The 22,752-nt window shown below is 37.4% G+C and overlaps 1 protein-coding gene across 1 annotated transcript in view; it reads right to left on the bottom strand.

Annotated features, from left to right (window-relative positions):
- GPC6 (glypican 6) overlaps positions 1-22,752 on the bottom strand; it is a 720,441-nt gene that overhangs the window by 489,136 nt on the left and 208,553 nt on the right. The gene's annotated exons all lie outside the window — the stretch shown is intronic.

A 22,752-nucleotide genomic window follows, 5' to 3' on the forward strand; every position in this document is an offset into this window, starting at 1 on the left:
TCCTCCTATATGGAGACTGTGATTTCAAATGGCTAAGGAAAAGTAATGCTTCTGAGTTTCAAATCCAAGTTCAAGTGAGTGGTTCTGTTTTGCCTTTCGTGGTTCCTTTTTATTTCCTGAAGTTATGTCCCCTCTTGACTAATGCAGAGACAAATCAAGTCCTGGATACTTCAAGAAATCTAAGTAGGGAAAAAAACAAACAAAACCTAAAACCAAACAAAATAACTTCTCTTTCTGAAACCCACAGAAAGTTTTTCCTGAGACACACAAAGGAAAAAGTTATAAATCACTTCACGAATTATATGGAAGCTACATATCAGTTTTGCTTCACCAGAAGTTCCTGAAGAACCTGAGTTAGCTACCTCAATTCAGAATAATATAATATTAAGTCATTGTCTTGATAGTGTCTATAATAATGATGGATTATTTTTTATTTGTTATCAAGTAAAACCAAAGCACTAAAACTAAAAAGAATAAAAATAAAAAAGGACTCTGTTCAGAAGATTACCCTCTTACTATGAAGAACATACTGTCTTAGGCAAAGAAATTCTGTAGGCACAGTGGCAACAAAGACTGAGGGGTTATCTAAAAGTCATGGCTTATAAACCCAAAGACCAAATATTTCTCCTTTTAATTTTTCCCGAGTGTAAAATCAGGCTAAATATTATTAAACCTCTCTAGGGTTTATGGATTCAGTAAGAAAAATCAGTGTTGAAGCAGACAGGGCTAATTTTTTAAAATTTTCAAATGATCAATTAATCAACATATTTATATGTGCTATATGTCGATATTATTTATGATTTTTATATCAGGAACCTTTGAGATTTATTTTCAGAAACACTAGTCATATTTTTTTCTAAAATATAAACTATATTAAGTTGTTAACAATAACGCCAAAGTGTAAAAATAACGCAAACCTTTCCAGTCTTAAAAAAAAAAATAACAAAATAGCTTGACCTTGTTGATAGAGGAGTAGGGAGAAGGCTGTTATAGATTGTGAAAAGAAATTAGAAAAGAATGGGAAAAATCACTGAATTGAAAAATACTAATAAAATGAGACTAGAAAGTGGATTCTAATCATGAGCTCAGAACAGTGTATTCATTTATCTTTCTTTTGAGGTCAATTATTTTGTTAGACTCAGGAATTAAAGCTTAATGTATTAAATACAGAGTACTGCCTTCAGCAATGAATAGTCAGTAATCAATAGTGTGGTCTGGATTTGCAAAGAGCTTAAAAAAAAAAAGAAAGAAAAAGAAAAAAGAAAAAGAAAAAATCCTCTGGTTCTCATTGTTTTTCAGAGACTTAGGATATAAAGGATTCTATATAGGAATAAAAATTTTATTGTATTCTTTCTTTTATTGAAGGTAATATTCCTTAGGCTTTTCCCTTCTTGACATGAGAAACATGAAATACGATGCTTATGTGCACTTTGATGCTGAATGGTAAAACCAGACTGCTCAGTCCCTGTGTCTTGTGGTTTGTTTCCTCCTGCCTAAATTAGTATTCATTATTAAATATAGAAACCAAGCTCTCATATGTCAAGAAATATGACTCAAGAAGCATTTCATTCCATTCCAAGTTTAAATTTGTGTTTAAGGGTGTGTCGTTGTCTTAAACGTTTGCTATTAGTTTCACCAGTCCTCAAAAGTCATTATTTCTTGTCAAAATTGTCCTACAGTTTGGTGATCTCATAGTCAAAGTTAATATTGGTATCGAAGACACGAATGCTTCAGGCAATTGTGACAAATGTCTCTACCTTAAGGGGCTTTGATCTTAGATATTATGAAAGATGGGGTGGGGTGGGGTAGGGACTCAAAGTGCGAAGGCAAAACTAATCACCTCCAAAAATAAGTGTGCTCATTTCCGTTTTAGCATGCCCATAGGCTCAGACTTCAACTTTCCGAAGGTTGACTCTTTTAACAAAATATTTTATACTTGGATGAAAACTGTTTCCCAGTGCACCAAACAAGACAGGTATTTGGAAGACAGTCATCAGACCCATTTTGCTGATGAAGTATTATGCCCAAACAGCACAGAGAACAAAATTGAAGAGCAGTATAAGGAAAAACAATCTCAGGGTAACCTTTCACTTAATCAAAGAGGGTAAAGCTCGCATTGGATAAAGTCTTCAGTCAAAAAAAAAATCTCATCTGCAAGAAATAGCTTGGCAGAACAAAGGTTTTGCTTTTTAAATTTTTCCCAATCACAAAATATATATCAAAAGTGAACACTTAGGGCTCAGTTATGCTTCATAGATGCACAAAGGAAATTTTTTTTCAGCCAGTATTAGCCTCTGGGAGGATTTCATTCATCTAGAGGGGAGATTTGGATGCAAACGTCTGTTGGCTGCAGGGCAGACTGACTCAAGCGGGAGAAGATCTTGTAGATAAAAGTCACCACTGTTCCAAAAGCAGGAAGAAATTGTGCATGCTGCCTAATCATGGGGACAGGGCTCTTAAGAGCATAAATAAACTCGTAAGAGCCACGAGATGCCCCCAGGGTATTGGAGAACCCAACTTCAAATGAGGCATTCTAATGAATGGATCAAAGTGTAAAATGCACCCAGAGCCACAGGGAGGTGAGAGAAAGGGAGGAAGGGCAGAATAGAGGTTCTCCAGGAAATCTGCCATCAGCGTCAGTTCGAAACAGCCATGCTTTGCCCAATCAAGCTGGAGATGTCTTGTTAATACTACTATAGATAAACGTTCTGCAGTGGATTGGGTATGGCGATACTGTAACATTGAACTAGAAATTGTAGCATTTTCCTATTGTATTTTATGCTCTCCAAAATACTTCTTACTGAAATCTCACTTCAAACTAATGTGTCAGGATGATGATATACACCCATGTAATTGCAGAACCCAGTGAGTAAAAAGCGTTGGTCACTGGTCAGTGGAGATTATACATCTGCACATGATTACAGATAGAACGGGCTTTACCAGGGTGGGGCAGGAGTTTTACGTCTGCTTCTCTTAAACACATGCATTAGTGTTGAACGATATTTGTCTCCTAATCCCTTTCATTCTACCCGTTCCCCACAAAAGCATGATAAATGAGTTCAGTTCGCCCAGAACCCAAGTGCAAAAACCAAAAACAACAAACAAACAAACAAACAGAAAACACATTGGTGGAGCTGGCTTGGAGAGTGGAATGGTTCAAAAAGCTGATATCCTCTAAGGGTTAGGGTTCATAGACACAGTAAAGCTACCACCATGCCTGCATCACGTCTCGTTCAAGGATAGGTGAGTAGCAATACCCCTCCTCATTCTGCACCCACGTGCCAGCTTTCAGGTCCATCTTTTGAGACAATTTCTCTTGCCAACGGCCTTCTTGCTTCCATAATCACCTGATATGACTACCAGAAAATACTGAGATAACAAGAAACGTCAGTGGAGGAACAAGCACAAAGCCGTTCACTCTGTTTTATGTTAGACGTTGAGGGTGAGAGAACACAGTCTCTCTATGGCCCATCTCTTCCCAGGCCTAGGAGGTGAGACCAGGTGAGAAGATGTGAAGACCGGTGTCACTCAGAGAGTCCTGGCCACATAAAGCATCGTCCTTTGCAAGTCACAGCTCGTGTGGTACCTTAGAGTCAAATGGCAGTCCACTGCATCAGGGTCTCAGCCTCAGCACTGTTGACATTTGGCTATGAGAAATCTGTGTCCTGAGGGGTTGTCCTGTAATTGTATAATCCTAAGGAGCACCCCTGGCCTCCACTTACCAGATGCCAATAGCACACCCTTCCCCCAGTAGTGATGACTGAAATATCTCCAGACATTATCAAATGTCCCCTGGGGGGCACAAATTCACTCTCATTCCACCCAATGAGGGCCAACCTTCTACTGATAAATTTCAGAGGTCCAAAAATGGGGCATTAAAGCATAGAAAAATGCCAGCATATTTCCAGACCTCATCAGCTTCACAGCTTTGTATGAAATAAATTTGAGGATCTATACTTTATAGGAAACAGTTGAAATACAAGTTATATTCACAGGTAAGATTCTTGGTTGCCAATATTATCATTGACGTGTGTGTGTGGTATCATATAGTAGGTCCTCAAAAAATGGTGCATAGTGCGTGGATAGATAGATGGATGAACTTGAACATCCAGTGAAATGCATCTACTTTGTCTGGGCTTCTCTTGGATGGTGATAATTTTGTGGGCAGACCTCAGAGAGAGAGAGAGATGTTATAAACCACCTCTTAGAACAGGGCATAACTGATCTTACCACCTGAGATTTTCAAACTCTTCCACATTTCTAAGTATTCCTATCTTACATGTGCATCTGTATATGTAAAGCCTCCTGGCCTCTGTTCAAAAACATGTTGGCTGTCAAGATTGCTCTACCAGAGCCTCACTTCCTGTGTGAACAGCTTGGCCTGTTATGAGCCATGATTTGCTGGCCTTCATTACCACCTCTCTGCTGCTGACCTTGACCTCGTAGCTCATGATCTTTCCAAGCTGACTGTATTCACATTCATACTTTAAGCATAATTTAAGCAACTCCCAGGATGCTATATTTGAGTTAACTCCCAATCCACTTTCGAGTCTCACGCATTGCAGTAAAGCCTTTTTCTATTCAATAGCTAATCTGCTGTGTTGAATAAACTCAGTTTGGAACTCTGTTTTGATTTTCTTGTTGCTGTCAATAATAATAATAAAAAACTATGTTGTTTTTTATTTCTCCATAATACAGTTTAAAAAATAATATAAGGAAAAGAGGGAAGAACTATTTGAATAGATATTCTAATCTATTGTTTTAGTAGATTTTCTTAAACATCAGTTGCATTTTTGTGTATAAAACAGAACTTTGGTATGCGGTTTTTAAAATATTACAAAGCTGAGATTATGTAAAATATTTTCAAATATCAATTTATTCAAAAAGGGAGATATAAGAATCTTTAATTTCTGCTAGGCACATTGCTGTAAATAAAATATCATTTGTGATTTGGTACTTTTTTATCTCTTAATTTATATTTTTTTGCTTGGGTTTGAATGTATATATTTTCATAGATTAGGTTTATTGCATCATGCTAAGCATTATGATTTACTCAGTCAATTCATCCCAGGAGTTAATAGAAATCTATATAATTCAAAATAATTTAATAGTAGTAATCTACATCTTTCTTGTTTGATGGATTATTATAACCAAATTTCTGTCCCTGAAGGAAGTGTCCCTACCCCAACACAAACTGACTTAAATGTAATCAATATGTCAGTAGAATATCTTCATTATTTTCATTTGCCTCTGTTACATTTTAGAAGGAAAGTAAAGATACCAGATCAGAAATGAAGATGACCAATGGATTTGATACAAAGAATGATGGTAATTTCAGGCATAACTAGAGAAAGTGCCGAAGAAGTTGCCCGAAGTTTAATGGGAGTCATGCAGTGCCAGACACCACGTTATAAGATTTACATACATTTTACGTAAATCAGACATTAGCATACCTAGTTAGCAAAGGAGGAAACTGAGGCTCAGAAACATGAAATAAGTTGCCCTAGACCCACTGAACTAGCACCTGACCTCGCGCTCCAGGCTGTACAGACAAGGATGAGCTCTAAGAAAGAACAGGAGAGGAGGGTGGCTTTGCAGTTCATCCTAAATTAAATTTCACACTGGGATTTGAATAATTAATAAGAAATATAATAAATCCCTAGGACACTGGGTAAAATCACATTTAAATATACATCGCAAAATGATATTCTAATGTCAAATATATATTATTTATAAAAATAATTTTCACATGCAGTTCTTTTTTCCATTAATACTAATTAGCTGATGTAACTGACTGGAGAGCACAGTCAAATTGCTAGGACTGGCGTAGCTTTCTCCAAGGGGTGGTTTCCACTAGAAGAAAATCCACCACAGAACATGGGGTTACAGTGACAGGATACAGAATAGTGACTGGCACACGTATGAGCTAAAAATATTTGACTAAAAAGTGTGACTCATTTTGTGATATATGTACATATACATCATATTGTGCATATCATTTTGTAACAATGTTTGCATTATCAACAAATAAGCATATCACATTCACCTACACATCGAAATGTTTGAATACAATCACACAAACAAAAAACTCACAAAGAAGGAAATGTCTCCGAGACCTTATGTTGTACAGAATGCCCCAAATATTTAATATATAGCTCTTTACAGAAACATTTTGCTAATCCCTGGCATAAAGGATCAAAATCCTTAGTGCGTGTTTAAAGATTCATTTAAGAAAACATATTACACCTTTAAATTTGTGTAAGTAGGAAGATATTCCATTATTATTCTGTTATAACCTCTAAGTAGTAGGGTAAAAGTTCCTTTCTTCCATTATTTTATTTTACATTAAAATTTACTCAGAAGCCTGTACATCTCTTTATACTCTCCTGTGAGGTACTAAAACCCCAAAGTATATTTTTAAATCACTTTGCTTATTTAGCAGATTTGAGGTGACTAGTGATTTTAAAGTGACATTCCTAAATTTTTCTAAGGTCGTGGCCTAATGAGTCTCTGGAGAACTTCATAAGGAGAAAATCCCACAGCAAACCTAGCATATAAAATAGTATAGGAATGGAAAAAGAAAAATAATAACATTCTACCTTAAGAGAGGTTAAAGTAAAATATTATTATAATTCCTTTTTTAACTTTCTCTTCATGATAATAAAAGTAGAAATTTAAACTAGCTTTTAATGTCTTATAAGGTCCTACAACAAAATACAATGCCCATCATAAACTGTAAAGAATTATTTTCTGAAAGAAATAACTACATCAGCTGTTAAAAATACTACAATATATAATTCAAAATTGCTCACAATATTAATCCAAAGGATAGTTTTATTATGTTACTCCCACTGTGTGTTAGAAACTCTTATAAATTAGATCTAAATAACTGGACATATTTTTAACTGATAGATTTAAAAAAACCCAAGGATATAATAATGTATTATTTAGCTCAACTGGACATCATCATTTTATATTTTTCCAATGTATTTTACTAACTGACTAGACTTTTCCATGAAGATAATTTTAAATGACAACTTAAAGTTTACAATCATGAGTGTTCGTTAAAAATAATCAATAGCTGCACCAGAGTCCTCCAGTTTAATAGCAGTAGAGTAGTGGTCAGCCGAAGAGACCGAATGCTACCAGAATTTTCAGAACCACGTGGGTAACTTGGCCATGTAGAGGAAAGGGTTGATATAGGGAGATTTGAAGCAATAAAGCAGTTTCTAGAAACTGTTGACTTGAATTCACATTTCTCAAGGTTAAACCTTTTTCTGTAGTTAGTGATCCTTTACACATTAGATTGATAAATGTTTTATTTCTTGGTAGGTTATTTCTTCTGAAGATATCTTTTAAAGTAAGAAAGACTGATTAGGCCATTTATGTTCACAAGGTGGTATAGATAAACTATTAATTCTGGGCATCATAAATTAAGTTTGAAATTTGCTGACGGTTGCTGCCAAAGCAAACAACTGTCCTGGGCCTGCGGACTGCATTTCTGCTTCTTCCCAAGGAATGCAGATGCAATTAAAAGCTGAGACACTCTCAGAGTTCACTGTCATTGCACAGTCCCTGGGCTTTGGCCTACAACACTGCCCCATAGGCCTTGCCCATGACCCTGCTTCCATTTTTATTTCATGGATCACATTACCCATAACACTGGATGTCTGTTTAACCCACTAGGCACCTAAACCAAAGACCATAAAATCACTTCCAATTTTTGTTTACTTCTACTCAATAAAGCTATTAAATCCCCAAACTAGAATAGTATATTACTCTGCTCACAAGGCCAGCTCTTTGCCCAGTTCCCCTTGTTTCTTTACCCAACCACTTGCTGGTCAAAGGAGTGGAAAAACCCCTCCAGCACCAACCACCAAGAGTGAACTCAGGCATGTGGGGCCAGACTTCGTTTGTAGGAGGATAGTTGGTGACGAGAAATTATGCAGGCTCTTAAGAAACATGAGGAGGAGCAGCCAAATGAAAATTTCTCCTTTCTTTGTAGAAGTCACTGATCTCTTCCTTGGCTGCCCATTAAAATAGCTTAAGAAAATCTAGATAGCCAGGCTGCACACAAGAGTAATTAAGTCATAATCTCTGGGAGCGAGGGCCAGGTACATGTTCCAGCTCCCCATGGGATCCCAGCCGAGACTGAGAATCATTCAGTTCTGGCCTCCAACCGCTTCGCTTTCATCAATGCGTAGGGGTGGCCATACGGGCAGCGGGGAGGAGAAATAATGATGGAGGTAGGGGCCATATTATGCCCAGGAAAGCCCTGAGTCTGTTCCTCTCACTGACTTTTCCTTCTTGCTCTTCTCAGGGTCAACATCAGCAATGATGTTCAAGAAGGTATCTATCTATGTATTAAAAATTGGTAATCTCTATCAAGGGTAATCGTAAAACAGCTCTGCTTTTGGGGGACTTATTTAAAGCGCTCTGCACAGCTTCTTCAAAATAGCTGTCCTTTGTGTTTGGTTTCGTCTGTCAGTTCTAAGTACTCTCTGACGTAGGGCCGTGTGGCTTCTGCTGTAATGTGACTCCCTCCTGGCCCGTTTCCGCTCTGTCTTTGAACTGCTAAGGGCAATAATGAATCTTCTTCCAGCCTGAACGGCTGTGTTCAGTTATCATCAAGAACAGACATCAACCAGTGCTCTCATCTTGCTCTGATGGATAGAATGCTAACCTTTCACAAGATTAGAGACACAGGGTGCTCTGGAGATAATAAAATTCAAATGGGTTTATTTCCAAGGGCAACCCAATCTCCCCTTTGTTCGCGGGTCACTTGGCAGACCATTTGCCCGTGTAGCTTTTGTGTTTCTGCAAGGCAGATTCTGGCTCAGTTTGCCAAAGGTGTCAAATTATGTGGGCCCCAAAAGTCAGTTCCAAAGGAGGAAGAGGGAAAGTTGAGAATCACATTATTTTAGTACATGTGACAAACACTCGATTGGCCAATGATTCTGATTTTGTTTCAATTAGACCTAATGTACACAAAAGGTACATTAAGGCTGACCAGGTAGACAACTCCAGTGACGTAGTGTAACTGCCAGTATTGGGAGCCTTAAGTGCGAAGCTGCCAAGGTTATTTAGAGATTTCCATTTGAAAAAAATGCCTCATGGAAATAGAAATCAAGAGACAAAATAGACGGTGCTTTATGAACATTATGTAGATATCAGCTTAACATTTTCATAGAAATAGAAGTCAAAGAACATTAATCACTGACATAAGTCAAGAGTAAGTCCTATATGCATATGAAGAAAAGGCCTGGGACTGAAATCTATTCCTGAAAGAGCGATGAGTAGTCCTTACAAAAGGCTTCATGCCCTCTGCTGCCCGCTGCCTCCTCATTATCCAAAAGTATTTCTGCCACTTCCTAATAAGAAAACGAGAAGGAAATACCAAAAGCGGTTTCATGTTAAGAATACTCCTAAATATGTTACTCAGTTGCAGGATACCGCTTTTAAACTATTATGAAAGAGAAAACATTCAGCTTTAAAGTAATAATTGTATACTATTTTACATGATGCTGATAAAACATATCCTGCTGTAACTTTTATAATCAATTTTAATTCTTAAACGATCACATATCTTGCAACGTAGCATGACAGTTTTATTCATTTTTAAAAATGTTTTATGAAAAAACTTTAATAAAGTGAGAAAATTAAATTTATGCATATAATATGTAGTTAAATCGCAAAATGTTCTTAAAAATCTAAATATTATTTCATTAAGAGAAATTTGTGGTTACTAATTATTGTTTATTTTTAATATCATAGCAAAACTATTTTCCTCAAGACATTTTGAACTCAGTCATAACTGATTATCTTAACTGTATTTTACAAATTAAATAAGGCTTTTGAAATAAAACAATTATAATCAATTACATATTTAAATGAAACATTTAACAGGGCCATTTTGCTTTCATTCAATAATGCAGTTGAAAAATAATTTTAAACAAATTCTTATAAAATAAATATGAGACTACATTCTCCACAGATGCTATGTAAATTACAGAATGTTAATTTGATGATTTTCATTAGATTATTTTAAAGGCTCTTGGAATAATCATCCTATACTTTTTCACTTTTTGGTGATGAGGTTAAAACTATAACTAAGGCAGAGGAACTACCCAGCTATATTCTACCTTCTCTGTGCAGAGGAAATGAGGTTGTTGTCGTGTGAGATATTTTCTAAAGCAATCCTATAAAAGAGGGGACCCGGATGCCCAAATTATAGATAGTGAGTTCGACTGGACTTATATCATGACATAATTGAAAAGTCACATTATTAACAATTGCTATCAAACAAACCTCTCTTGGGTTACAGGAAGTTGTGATGTAGGCATATGCCAGCCAAGCTCAACGTCCCATCTGTAAAGTGGAAATTACAAAAGAACCTTTTTCATAGGATGCTGTGAAGATTACATGATATACACAAAGTAATCATGAGAGTGTCTGGTATATAATAAGTACTACGTAATTGTCAGCTATTATTGATTCTTTCTCCATAATAAAAATACTTGCTAATAATAACCATGGTCATTATTATCTATTTAAAATCTATCTTGACATATAAGAGATGAACATTATTTTTCTCATCACGTCAGCCCAATGAGGTCTTATGAAGTATTTTTTTACGGAAAATGCAAAAAAATATATTTTGGTGACAAAAACAGATGAAATATATTAGTTTTTGTGTGATATCCCTGGTCAAAAAAGGTAGCTTAATGAAATTAACTACCTGTCAAAATTGTGTATCCCTTATTTTCTTTTCCGTTGATCAGCTACCAAATCCCCTATACTTAGGCTTTGTGCAGCTTTATTGTTATATCTTGTTGTTTATGGTCTTTCAGTGACAGAGGCCTAAAAGTAACCCCCCTTCAATGAATGCATAAGAAGACTATGCTTTCTGAGTAATCAAATGACATTGGTGATATATGTTGGTGCCAAAGGCCTCTCAGATGCACCTGCCATCTTGCAAAAAGAAGTGTGGTTTGGGGCAGAGATGTGGTATAAGAGGCAGTGTGAGTAGCTGGTATTAATGTAAATAGAGAAATCTTATTTTTACAATTTGCACTTACGATACTTAGTGGTGTTTATATATATATGTATATATACACATATAAGAATATATATTAGCATTAATCACTCTCTAATTCCTTCCCAATTAATCCTGATCACACTTCTAATTTGTTAAAACTCAGTTTGGATTCTCAATCCCTTTATTCGAGATTCTGGCAAAAATACTATAATAAAGCTCACTTTGCTTCAGGTCTCTGAGCATGTTATGTATTCTCTTATGAAACCACGTGTTAAAAAAGAAAAATCAGATCCACAATCAAACCTGTGGGAAACATCTAAATAACCACAAACTCGTCTTTATGCTATTTACTGACAAGCCTAAGAGCATTTTACCAACCAGTTCAATATCTACCTGATTATTCCACCCAAGCCGTTCTTTGCAAGTTTTAAATGATCATTCCACGTGCAATAGCATTGATTATTGCGCAAAGGTCAAACTGGGCTGTCACCAGTGGGTCTTCTAGTCTGTAGGAACAGTCACTTTGTCAAAGAGGGGAATGAGTTTTGTTTGGCAAAACTTGGTTTTGAGCAGTCCATGCTCTCTGCCACTCTGTTACACTCCAGGTGCTTGCAAATTGATTATAGAATAAATTGCTCCCAAGTCTGTTTAAGAATAGACCTTAAGTTTACAAGTGATTAATTCCCAGTTTTTTACTTAATTTTCCTTCCTTATCTGCTATGATTGTCCTTTCCCTACTTCTCTCGGTCTGCGCGAGTCTGCCATAAATCTGCAAATTCATTTAAATGAATACAAGGTAATTTTCTGTTGCATTTGATTTGGTATTGCAGTTGTTGACTTCAAAGTCAAATACATAAATCTTCACTGCCATGAAAAGAGGAGGCATTTCTTCTGAATTTGTCTGAATATAACCATGCAGTCAAAGAGATAAAACATTTAACAAATTTCTTATAAACCCTTCTCCTTATCACAGGTTTATAAGCAGGAAAATGTGCATATGTATCTAAATAAGATGAGTAAGAAAAAACTGAAGCGACTGTTGGCTTTTGTTATTATATCTAGCAATGGTATTTTTCAGATCCAGGCAACAGCTAATGTTTTCCCCAAGAGCTAAATACTTTCACAATATGTGATATCGCACACTTGACTTTGAACTTCGGGCAATAATTTCTAATTTCTTTGATTTGAAGAGGTTGAGTCAGATTCATCACATTTCTTTAATGTTCTCCTCATGTGTGTGTGGTTTAATTATAAGTCATCCCCCCAAAAGTTGCACAATATGTACAATAATGATTTATCAACAAGTTTTAGCTCTCCCAGGAGAAAGGTCATCTCCCTTGATCTGAATTTCAAAGCCGGTCCTAGTGCCCAAGGACCTCCTCAGAAATAAACAAGAGTCACATTCAAACACAATCTTAAACCTAAAACTGAAGCCAGTCCAAGTCAGTTTCAAGTTATCACCGGCTTGAACCTGTATTATTCCATGTGGGTCAGTGTGGAAATACAGGGCAACCTCCAACACAAGGCTAGGGTAGGAGGTGGGGAGGCGGTACTCCGTTTCCTGCAGAAGCGTGGTCAGATGAACACATAGTGAAACTAATGTAGCATTCAGGAGTCTAGTCCAAAGCTGTTTATACCCCCACCCCCCAAAAAAAAGTCACATGATTTTTCTTAAGACAAAAATAGACTTGTCCATTGAGTGTCAGCTGAGCCTAAGCAGGGATGTGCAGTTTGGCCGTGTTTGAGGCACACAATGGTGAGCCCCTAAGTGAGGTGATAAGCTGGAGCAAGGAGGATATGCTATCTTCAAGAAGAGTTTTGGGGGTGGGTGCCTGGGAAAAGCCAGGAGTCTCACCCAAGGGAAGAGATAGGAGGGAAAGGGAGAGAAGGGGACATAAGTAAATGAACAGCTCCCCCTACCTCTTGCCTAGAGTCTTAGTGGGACCTGAAGCTTCTCTAAGACCCAAGAGCAAAAGGGACCACAGTGCTAGGGAGAGTGGCATTATCATTGCTCAGCTAACGCCAGCATGGCTCCAGCACAATGGAGTGGCAGCAGTGGCAGCTGAAAGTCACCTCTTGCACGGGGCTTACCCACAGCCGCAGAGGCAGCGGCGCCGGGAAGGAGTGAGTCGTGATTCCAGATTCCTCTAGAAGCCACGAGACACGCCTCGCTGGGAGTCGATAAAGCGGTTGTCAGAGGTACACTGGGAAGCGGGAAGGGAAACGCTTGGGAATTAGAGATATCAATGTGAACCTATTTTTAATTGTACCCCAAAGTTGGTGAGAGCCAACGATACCCCCACTTTACACCATGCCCCCTAAAATTGTAAGGTTTTTAAAAGGAGCCTTTACTTAATGCAAATTGAACTTAAAAGAAGTCTTAATTGAAACGCAGAAAATTAACGGAGTCACATCTCGCACACTTGCCTTCTTGATTCCCAATATTAGACACGGAAATGTCTACGATCATGCATTTTTGGAAACTATATGTAGTTTTTGCAGCACAAGGGAAGTGACTTAGGTGGGGACATATTTAGTTCTAAGAAGTGGGAAGGAAGGAGGAGGGGGTTATCTGCAGGGTAGTCTGAAGGGTGATGATTTTTTATAGTTGTGAGAAGTCTAGTAAACCCATAACATCCAGGTTTCCCTTTAAAATGGATGTATGTCTGCTTTCTCTGCTCTCACATACTCTGCTATTCTGTGACTCTCACAGCCTCTAGCCTGGCTGTTGATAGGTCCCATTATTGAACCTTTGCAGACACATATTGAGTTCTACCGCTCTTCTCTGCTTCACAGCTACTCGCCGGGAAGGGATCCTCCATCATCTCTCTCCTGCCTGCTGCAAATGTCTCCTAATGGAGCCCTCGCTTCCACTTTGGACTCTCTACAGTTAGGCTATTATTTCCTGATTGTCTCCACACTCTGGTCCCACAGAGGAAATTCAAAAGGGCAGCAATACTGTTTGTTTGCTTTTGTTCATCAATAAAGCTCGGGTCCCCAGAAGAGTTTCTGACATATAGTAGGTGCTCAATAAATATTTGTCAAATGAATTCATGCTCTCTCCTGTGTTCTGGAACAAAAGCTGCTCACCAGAGAAGTTCTGTGTAACCAGATGCACTTCACTGCAAATATGCATGAGTTCAAAGCCTGGGTGGCGGGAAGCACTTATATTTATTGATAGGTAGTATGACTTCACTTACTAAATGAAAGACGTGGGTTCACGTTACAGGATATTTTGTTATCCAGCAAGTTGCTTGAGGGGAGAATTGTTTGGGCTAGAAGACCCTTGCTGAAATCACATCATACCGAGAAGTTATTCTCTGCATAGCTTAAAGATGAGGCTCACTCTTGCAATTTACAGAATATTTTTTTCCCTCTTCCTTTCTGTGTCCCTGTTAACACTCATTTGGAGCCTCCTCCACCTCTCGTCTCCCATGACTGGAATAGATACAGACCAGCACAAGATTGATCTTTATGAGAAACACATTTTGCGCAACATTACAGAATAGGATGAAAGTGTTCTAATTTTAGGTTTCTTTCTTTGCAACATACTCATAGAGCTAGTAAGTATATGTTACCACCTCATGAACCTAAATGAGTCTAGTTTTGCTGTATAAATTATTAACATTGGAAGAAATTGAGCCTTTATAACCAACAAGTTGTTTGGCCCTTGTTTTAAACAAACACGAGGGGACTCAAGAAGGTGGTGGAGCTTCTCCTAGTGGCCCATTTAATTTCATAACTATTCTGCTGTTTGAGTCACCCATCTGCTCTGCATTAAATTGGATTTATAATTAAAACCATAATTATAATTTCTTCAACTGTTACCTTTAAGAGAATGGTTAATGTTCCAGAAACTTCTTTCAGATGGACACAATTTACAAAAGAGAGAACAGCACTGGATTCGAAAGAAAATACCCCTGGGTTTCCAGTCCGGTTTGTCTGCAGGGCCTTAGGTGAGTCATGTGATCATCTGTAAATCCATTTATCCCGAGTGAGTCTACTGTTACCCGAGTCTACCATATACCAATGTCATGATCATGACCTTGAAAGTGCGCCTGTCAAACATTTGAAGTTTTTCTTGAGGGGAAGTGGGCTGAAGGAATGCAGAAGTCATTGCCTTCTATTAGACCAGCGATTCACAATGTGTGGTCCCTGGACTTGTTAAAATACAAATTCTTGGCTTCGTTCCAGTCCTGCAGAATCAGGAACACTAGGGGGGTGTGTTTTAACAAGTTTTCCAGGTGACTGCGATGCACTAGAAGTTGGAGAACTACTGTGTTAGATATGCAATTTCATCTGGCCAACCTCAAAATACGGGCAATTCCAACAGCGAACCCGTATTTTATCAAATTACCTGATATAAATAGTACTTGGAAATCTGTGATTAACTTTTGAATTTTGTCCACAGATCTTTAAATCTTCTAACCCCTCCAAAAGATCTTTCCTTAAACCCCACTTTTCTATAATCCCAGTCATTTTTATTCATTAGTAGAAAACACCTGTAACAGCAGGAGCTGCCTACATTCTATTTGTTTCTTGTTCCCCTAAATTGCTTGTCATTATAAAAGAAATGACAGAAGTGGAATGGGAGAAGAGCAAATGTAGCAAGAAGACTAGAGCCTGCTTTTCAATGTTTAATTGCTATACAATGCTAAGAACAGATTAAAAAGATAAATCAAAAGTTTTCGGGGAAAAAAGTGAGGCCCCCAGTCAGTTTTATGGTTTCATTTGAGTTGCAAAGATATTATTATACACTCATTTACAAAACAATGAGTTCTTACTGTTTATGAAAGTTTAATCTCTTGGTTTATTGCCTTAATATATTTTACATTGGTAAGGTTTACTTTTAAATGAAATTTCTGACTGTCTTATGTGGATGTTATTTTATACTGAGAATACAGACAGAATGAGTGTAACATCATAATTGTATTCATCTATGAAGCAATTAGAGTCAGGGTAATTGCTTCCAGTTCTCACATATCTGCATACAAAGTAACAGAATTAATATTTTATCATTTGGCAGTATCCCTTGTTAGCTAAGAATTCTAACGTTGTATATCTGCTCTGTCTGTCTGCAGGAATTTAAGCAGGCCCTTTATTACTATTTGCCTAAATCAAAAAAGTGTGCCAAGTGGAAAAATCACATGTAGATTGTTGACCCCACTGCTCGACATACACAGTCAGCTGGGGCATCATGGGGCAGAGGCCCGTGAACACACCCTTGAAACTGAGCAGACCACTGACAGCTGAGCGAATGCTGAGCTGTTTTCCAAGTGATCTCATGGTTGCCAAAGTCAGCATGAATTCCACAGGGTTTTAAGAGACTGATTCTGATTAAAAACATGTGGCTGCTCTAATATCAATATTCCTATAAAAACACCTTCAGAATTCTCTGCAAGGAAAAAATGGATGGAGGCAAAGAAATTGATAGAGACATTATGACCTGAAGGAGAAACCTGGTGAATGACCGCCAAGATTCAAACTCTCCACTGGAAGCGACAGGGCTCGGAGAGACCAAATGAGGACTTAGAGCCTCATTTATTTTCTAAGAAGCTTATGCTGGAGGGAGAGAAAAGAAGCCATAAATTAAATGGCACTTTGCTGGAATAAAAGGGGAATGAATGAGAGAATTAAGTGAAAACTAGCGACGCAGCCACTGGACCACATTTAATTGGTAGATAAGTTGTCTTGGAAAATAAATAAATATTATAAAAGGGGAGACCAGCAATTCTGCTCCTTCTTTTTCATATAAGCAAATAAATATCCCTCACGAAGAAATAGATAGTTTAGAACTAGCAGCGGTAAAAAACTATGTATGATTTATATTGTCTGTGTAATGTATGCTACATAACTGTCCACGCACTACATAGTTTCAGCAGTAACCTATTACTAAATGGCCTTACAGAGAGGCCATTCAACTGAAGGACTTCTGAAGATAGGAAGTCACATGTACGTTATATAGATAATGCATTAGGAATACGGAGTGACACATGGTATTCATCATATTATTATTATTATTGATAAGTGTAGGTATAGGTATAGTCTATACTTAGGAAATCATTCTATCTTTCTCAATAATCTAAAAGTGACACATTTGAAAGCTGTGCCCTTACTACTCATATGGTTTTAAATTTAAATTACTGTGAAACCTCTTTAGTCCTTAGATTATCTTAGATACCCTGATTATTTCCTGATCCTATTCTCCCAATGGATTTTCCTGTTATTTTTACATCAAAGAAAGAATGATTTATTAAGCACTGATAATCACTTCTGTGGAAAGCTCATATAATTTTTCAAGATGGCAACTCCCAACCAATCAGTCCGCAAAACAGGACCATTAGGAAGAAATGACTATTCTCTGGTTCACCAAGGTTCAGAGAGTTGAAGTGATAGGCTAACATCACACAGATTATAAGTGGAAAAGCCCAAACTGGATTAGATGTGAGATATTGCCTAGAATATATTTGGAAACTAAGATAATTGTAGAGGGAGAATCCATGCTTTCTGATGATTGATTTGGGAAGGATGAAGCGTGGACAGGATCTGCATACATCAAAGACCAGGGGTTTGGAAGGCAGATTCTTTAGTGACGGGGGTAGAGACTCCATTTTTTGAATTATTTTTAGAGAGAGGGGAAGTGAGGGAGAAACGTCGATGTGAGAAGGAAGCATCAATCGGCGGCACCCTGACCAGGGACCGAACTTGCCGCCCAGGCATATGTCCTGACGGGATCAATGCCCAGTCATTGGCGCGAACAGCCGTCAGGGCAGACAGGACACTGAGATGTGTATCTAGGAGTTGGGTTGCTGAGTCCGGTAATAGTTCTATGTGGACCTGCGGAGGAACTGGGAAGCTTGTCCACAGCAGTTGGGCCATTTTACATCCCACTAGCAACGTGTGAGGTCTCCAGTTTCACCATCTCCTTGCCAAACTTTATTATTTGCCTTTTAGATGATGGTGAGGGAAGGAGAGCTACTCTAAAATATGTCTTGGGATATTGATTCTTTTAAGCTGGTTCGTTTTAAGAAACAAAGGTCTCAGAGAGAAACTTGATCTACCCCCAAATGCCTAACAGAAGTTAGATGGAGGGACCAGTTCCGGAAAGGGAGTTATCATCACAGATAAAGACAGTTTAATCCTGTGGTAAATGGGAGACATAGAAACAAACTTTTACTTATTTATTTATTTACTTCAGAGAGAGGGGAAGGGAGGGAGAAAGAGAGGGAGAGAAACATTAATGAGTGAGAGAAACATCTATTGGTTGCCTCTCGCATGCCCCCAAATGGGGACTTGGCCTGAAACCCAGGCATGTGTCCTGACTGTGAACTGAACCAACAACCTTTTGGTTCGCAGGCTGGCACTCAGTCCGCTGAGCTATGCCTGCCAGGGCCAAACATTTTTCTTAAATATTGTTACATATATGGGGTGTATAGGTTCAAGGTCATGACTAGCTACATGTTTGTATGTGACTAATGTTAAACCTTAACGTTTAAGCCATCAGTTTGGTTCTAACATGTGTTTTATAAGATGTATTAGGTGCTTTCCTTAAAAAATAAGTCACTTATCAAATATTTTTGCAAGGGTTGTGAAAAGTATTTATGCCTAGAGCATAGCAATATTGTTTGCGATGACTGTTACAAATGTTTTGCAAAGCCAACTATGGAAGATTATGATTAATTAATGTTAAAGGCATTTTTGTTTGTATTTTTAGCAATATACATGTTTCTGTTATTTAAAAAGAAAAAAATTTGATGCTTTATGTTTTTATATTGCTTTGTTTAATAATTTCTAGATTATAATTGAAAATAAATTAAAACTTATTTATTTTATTATATAAATCTAATAAATGCAAATTGGCAGTGTTTTAAAAATTTTCTCATTTCAGCACAGACTAGTAATGAATGTGTCTCAGATACATATGACCTATGCTGTAATTTTTTTTGACGGTGACCTCTTAAGGATTAATAAGAACCAAAGGTGATAGACAGGGAGGAACCTAGCAAGGCCCATTTGAGGAACGTCCTTTCTGTGTTCCATTGTTAAAGATGGCCCAGCAAACATTTATTTACTAGACATTTGCTTTTCTCTCTCTATATGAATTGCCTTCTTGCCCTTTGAATTCCCAAACCACAACCCAGCCCCTCCCTCCTTTCCTCAGCTCAGAACGACCTAGATGCTTTAATGCCCCCACTTGTCCTGGGGTCCCATATTCTTATGGCATCTCTGTGTGCACATATGTAATAAATTTGGCCATTTTCTCCTGTCAATCTGTTTCATGTCAATCTGATCATTAGTCCGGGCAGAAGAATTTAGAAAGGTAAGAGGAAAAAAAAATTATTTTCCTTCCCGACAATAGTAACCTTAATGGGTAGAAAGAGGTCTCTCATTGTGGTTTTGATATGCATTTACTATTGTATAATAATGTTGAACATCTCTTATGCTGGCCATTTGTATACCTTCTTTGGGGAAAAAAAGACTAATCTTCTGTCCATTTTTCAATTGAGTTATTTGTCTTTTTATTTTAAGGTGTAAGAGCTCTTTATATATTCTATATACAAATATATATAGATATATGATTTACAGATATTTTCTTACATTGTATCTCCTTTTTAAGCTGCATTTTTTTCTTGCTATGAAAATTTCAACTGCAAGTTAGGAAGTAAAAGTAGAAGAATCATGTCTAGGATAGGTTAAATAATCTCAGTATTAATTCAAGTAAGCTAAATTCAAAATTTAATTTCTATTCCCATACACAGAGGTCAGACTCTGGAGCCTTTGCTTCATGGTTCATGCAGAATCACTATTTTAAAATATCATGGGCACAGTGAATACCGGAATAGATCAAACTCTTAATTGTTATGGCCAAAAATGGGGCCACATATGAAAACTGACAAGCTCAGGGGAGGCCTGAACGGCAGCCTTACAAACTCAGAAACCTAAAGTAACTACACAGGATGGTCTGAAATAAAAACTTCTTAACTAAAAGCAGGTCATCGCGGTAATCAGATCCTAGGCCTGTATCTTCGCTGACAAAGGTGAACCTTTACCTTAACTGAGCCTGTCTATTGTCACTTTGCATGTACAGCACACACCTTTGGGATGTCAGAGTAATCCCCTTTTCTAGACCCCTCAAGGCACCATCTGTCACCAGAGCTGACCACAGAGCCCCTCGTGGTGACCTTGTTCTCTGAATACCATCTCTGCACTATAAATGTTAAGCATTAACTATCTGGTGCACACCGATGTAAACAAAGTATTTGTCTCTCCATTTTACTCTTTACTCAACCTCATAAAATTCTTCACTTTACTTTTCTCTGCCTCACTAATCTGCCATCAACGGATTTCATGTAACCTCCCTCAAACATCCTGCTTTGACTGTCATGTATAAAATAAGCTGCAAGACTGTCATTCTCCAGAGCATTTCCTCAATCTGTGAAGATTTTGCTTTTCTGAAAAAGTTATTAATTTGGCTCAATAAACTCATAAAAATTGTCAACAGGTTTGGATATTTCTTAAGTAGAAATTAATAAACTTAGATTTAAAAAAATGAGAACACGTTTTCTTCTATTACACTACAAATTAATATCCTCTCTCAGGAGTTTTTGTTGTCTACTAGAGATATAATTATTAAATCATTGGGCTTTGTCCACCAGATCTGTTATTTTCATTTCATCCCATTTCTTTCTCCTATCAAAATTATTTCATGTGTTTACTTTACTTGGACAATTAGACATAGAAGTTTTATTCTGGAGGATTCTAAGTTACCAGTGGTTGGAATAATAGCCAGTTATCTACCTCCAAATAACTTAGGTGATTAGAAAATGAAGCAAAACAAAACACAGAGAAAGGAAAAATTAAAAAAAATTTTTTTTCCTTAGTTTGGAAACAACAGGGTGACAGAAGATGATAAAAGGTAATGTGTCAACAGTATGATGATGAAAGTATGTTATTTAAATTTCTCTTTGAGACTCTATTTAGGATGCAAAAAGGAACTGTCATAATTAATAACAAAAATTAAGCTAAAAATAAAATTAGGTAGAAATTTAAAATATAGTCTCCTAAGTATCTATTCAAAGAGCCAAAAGATTAACAACACAGACAAGATTATGGAGATAATTTTAGAATGTGTACACTCCCTATTAAAACCTATGAAAAATCACCCTATTCATTCATTCATTCAGGAAGTGAAGAAACTTATAAGACTCCCCAACTGAGCTCTCACAGAAAGCACCACGAAACAATGAAACAGATTACAAATCTCTATTTCCCTTTCAGTCAACATTTCAATTTTCTCTTCTTTTTAGCTTGGACAGGTAAGAGCGCCTCGGATGCTGCCTCCCCAGGGCACCTACCAGGAATGGGGAGCACTACCGGTTAACAGAGCCCCGTTGTCTGACGTGTCCCTGAGGACTCAGATGCGTCAGGAGGAGAGAGCATATACCATCTACTTCAGAAGACAGACATCTGAACACTGTCTGATTAAAAAGCAAACCGAACGATGCCCAAAGTTGGAAATCATTTAGAAAAAGTCAAACTCATTTTTCACCCCCTTTAGAAAGTAAATGTGACTATTATATCGATTTTAGGAGGCTATAGCTGTGTGTGTGTATCCTTTTGCTTTCTGTAAGTCTGCTCTTTATGTTTATTTTGACTACACACAGCTAGGAAAGACCCTGCCCCTGCCATAAATAAGGATAATTTGCTTCCAACGGTCTTCCAGCCTAAAATACCCAGCCCAGAGACAAATAGCACAACTATATTGGCTCTGCTATTCAATCTTGAAAAGCAAACACTGCAAATATTTATGGTGCAAATCATTTTTCCTCAAACAAGTCTCAATGCTTTTTATTAGACTTTTTTAGAATTTCATCTGCCAGCCATTAAAAAAATTTTTTTTTCTGCCATTCAGTTTCTACGATCTGACTTGAGGCAGGTTTAACACCAATGCATGTTACCCATATAAGTTTACCATCCCATCTATCCTTATCCTATCCTGTCTGTCAAATAACTCGAAATGTTTTAAAATATATGAACTTAAAGCATGGGCAGACAGATTTATGCATAGGAGAAGTGCTCCATAATATTGAAAAATGTTAAAATATAAAATATGGGAAAGGACTGCATCCAATTTGTAGGGTGATGTTCATGCTGATAGGATCACTTTTAGTGCACACTTGGAGTTTGATTTCCTTTATTTTAACAAAACATATTTCATGCACATTGCTTACAGATGGACTCACTTGCAAAAACATAACATTTTATAGGCCACATTCTCACAGAGATTTGCACAATTTCAGTTCCCCATAAATGCTCTCCTGGAAAGTGTAACACTGCACGTAACCCTCTTTATGTCTGCTTGAGGTCACTCACTTCACACAACATACAATCTGGTCACGACACTGATTTCTACCCAAAGGGCCTTTCACCTGCTCCTCTGGATGCTGTTTACGATGAGCTAGAGATCACAGTGAAGTCTGCATAATTTCTCTGTCCCAGAGACGGTGTGTTCTCAAATACATGTGAGTCAGTCTTCGATAAAAAGCCTCAGCCAGAACTCAATGTTTTAATGCAAACTGATTGGACATGCTCCCCCTCCATTCAGAACAGCCTCAATCCTTTCGGTTAAATTCCACAAAACATTCTTCAAAAGGTAGCACTGTCACATACTCTAAGAGGAAATGTATTTTTCAAAAAGGTCTATGAAATGAATT

The sequence above is a fragment of the Furipterus horrens genome, unplaced genomic scaffold, assembly GCF_987537825.1.
Source record: "Furipterus horrens unplaced genomic scaffold, mFurHor1.1.pri manual_scaffold_12, whole genome shotgun sequence".
Taxonomy (NCBI): domain Eukaryota; kingdom Metazoa; phylum Chordata; class Mammalia; order Chiroptera; family Furipteridae; genus Furipterus; species Furipterus horrens.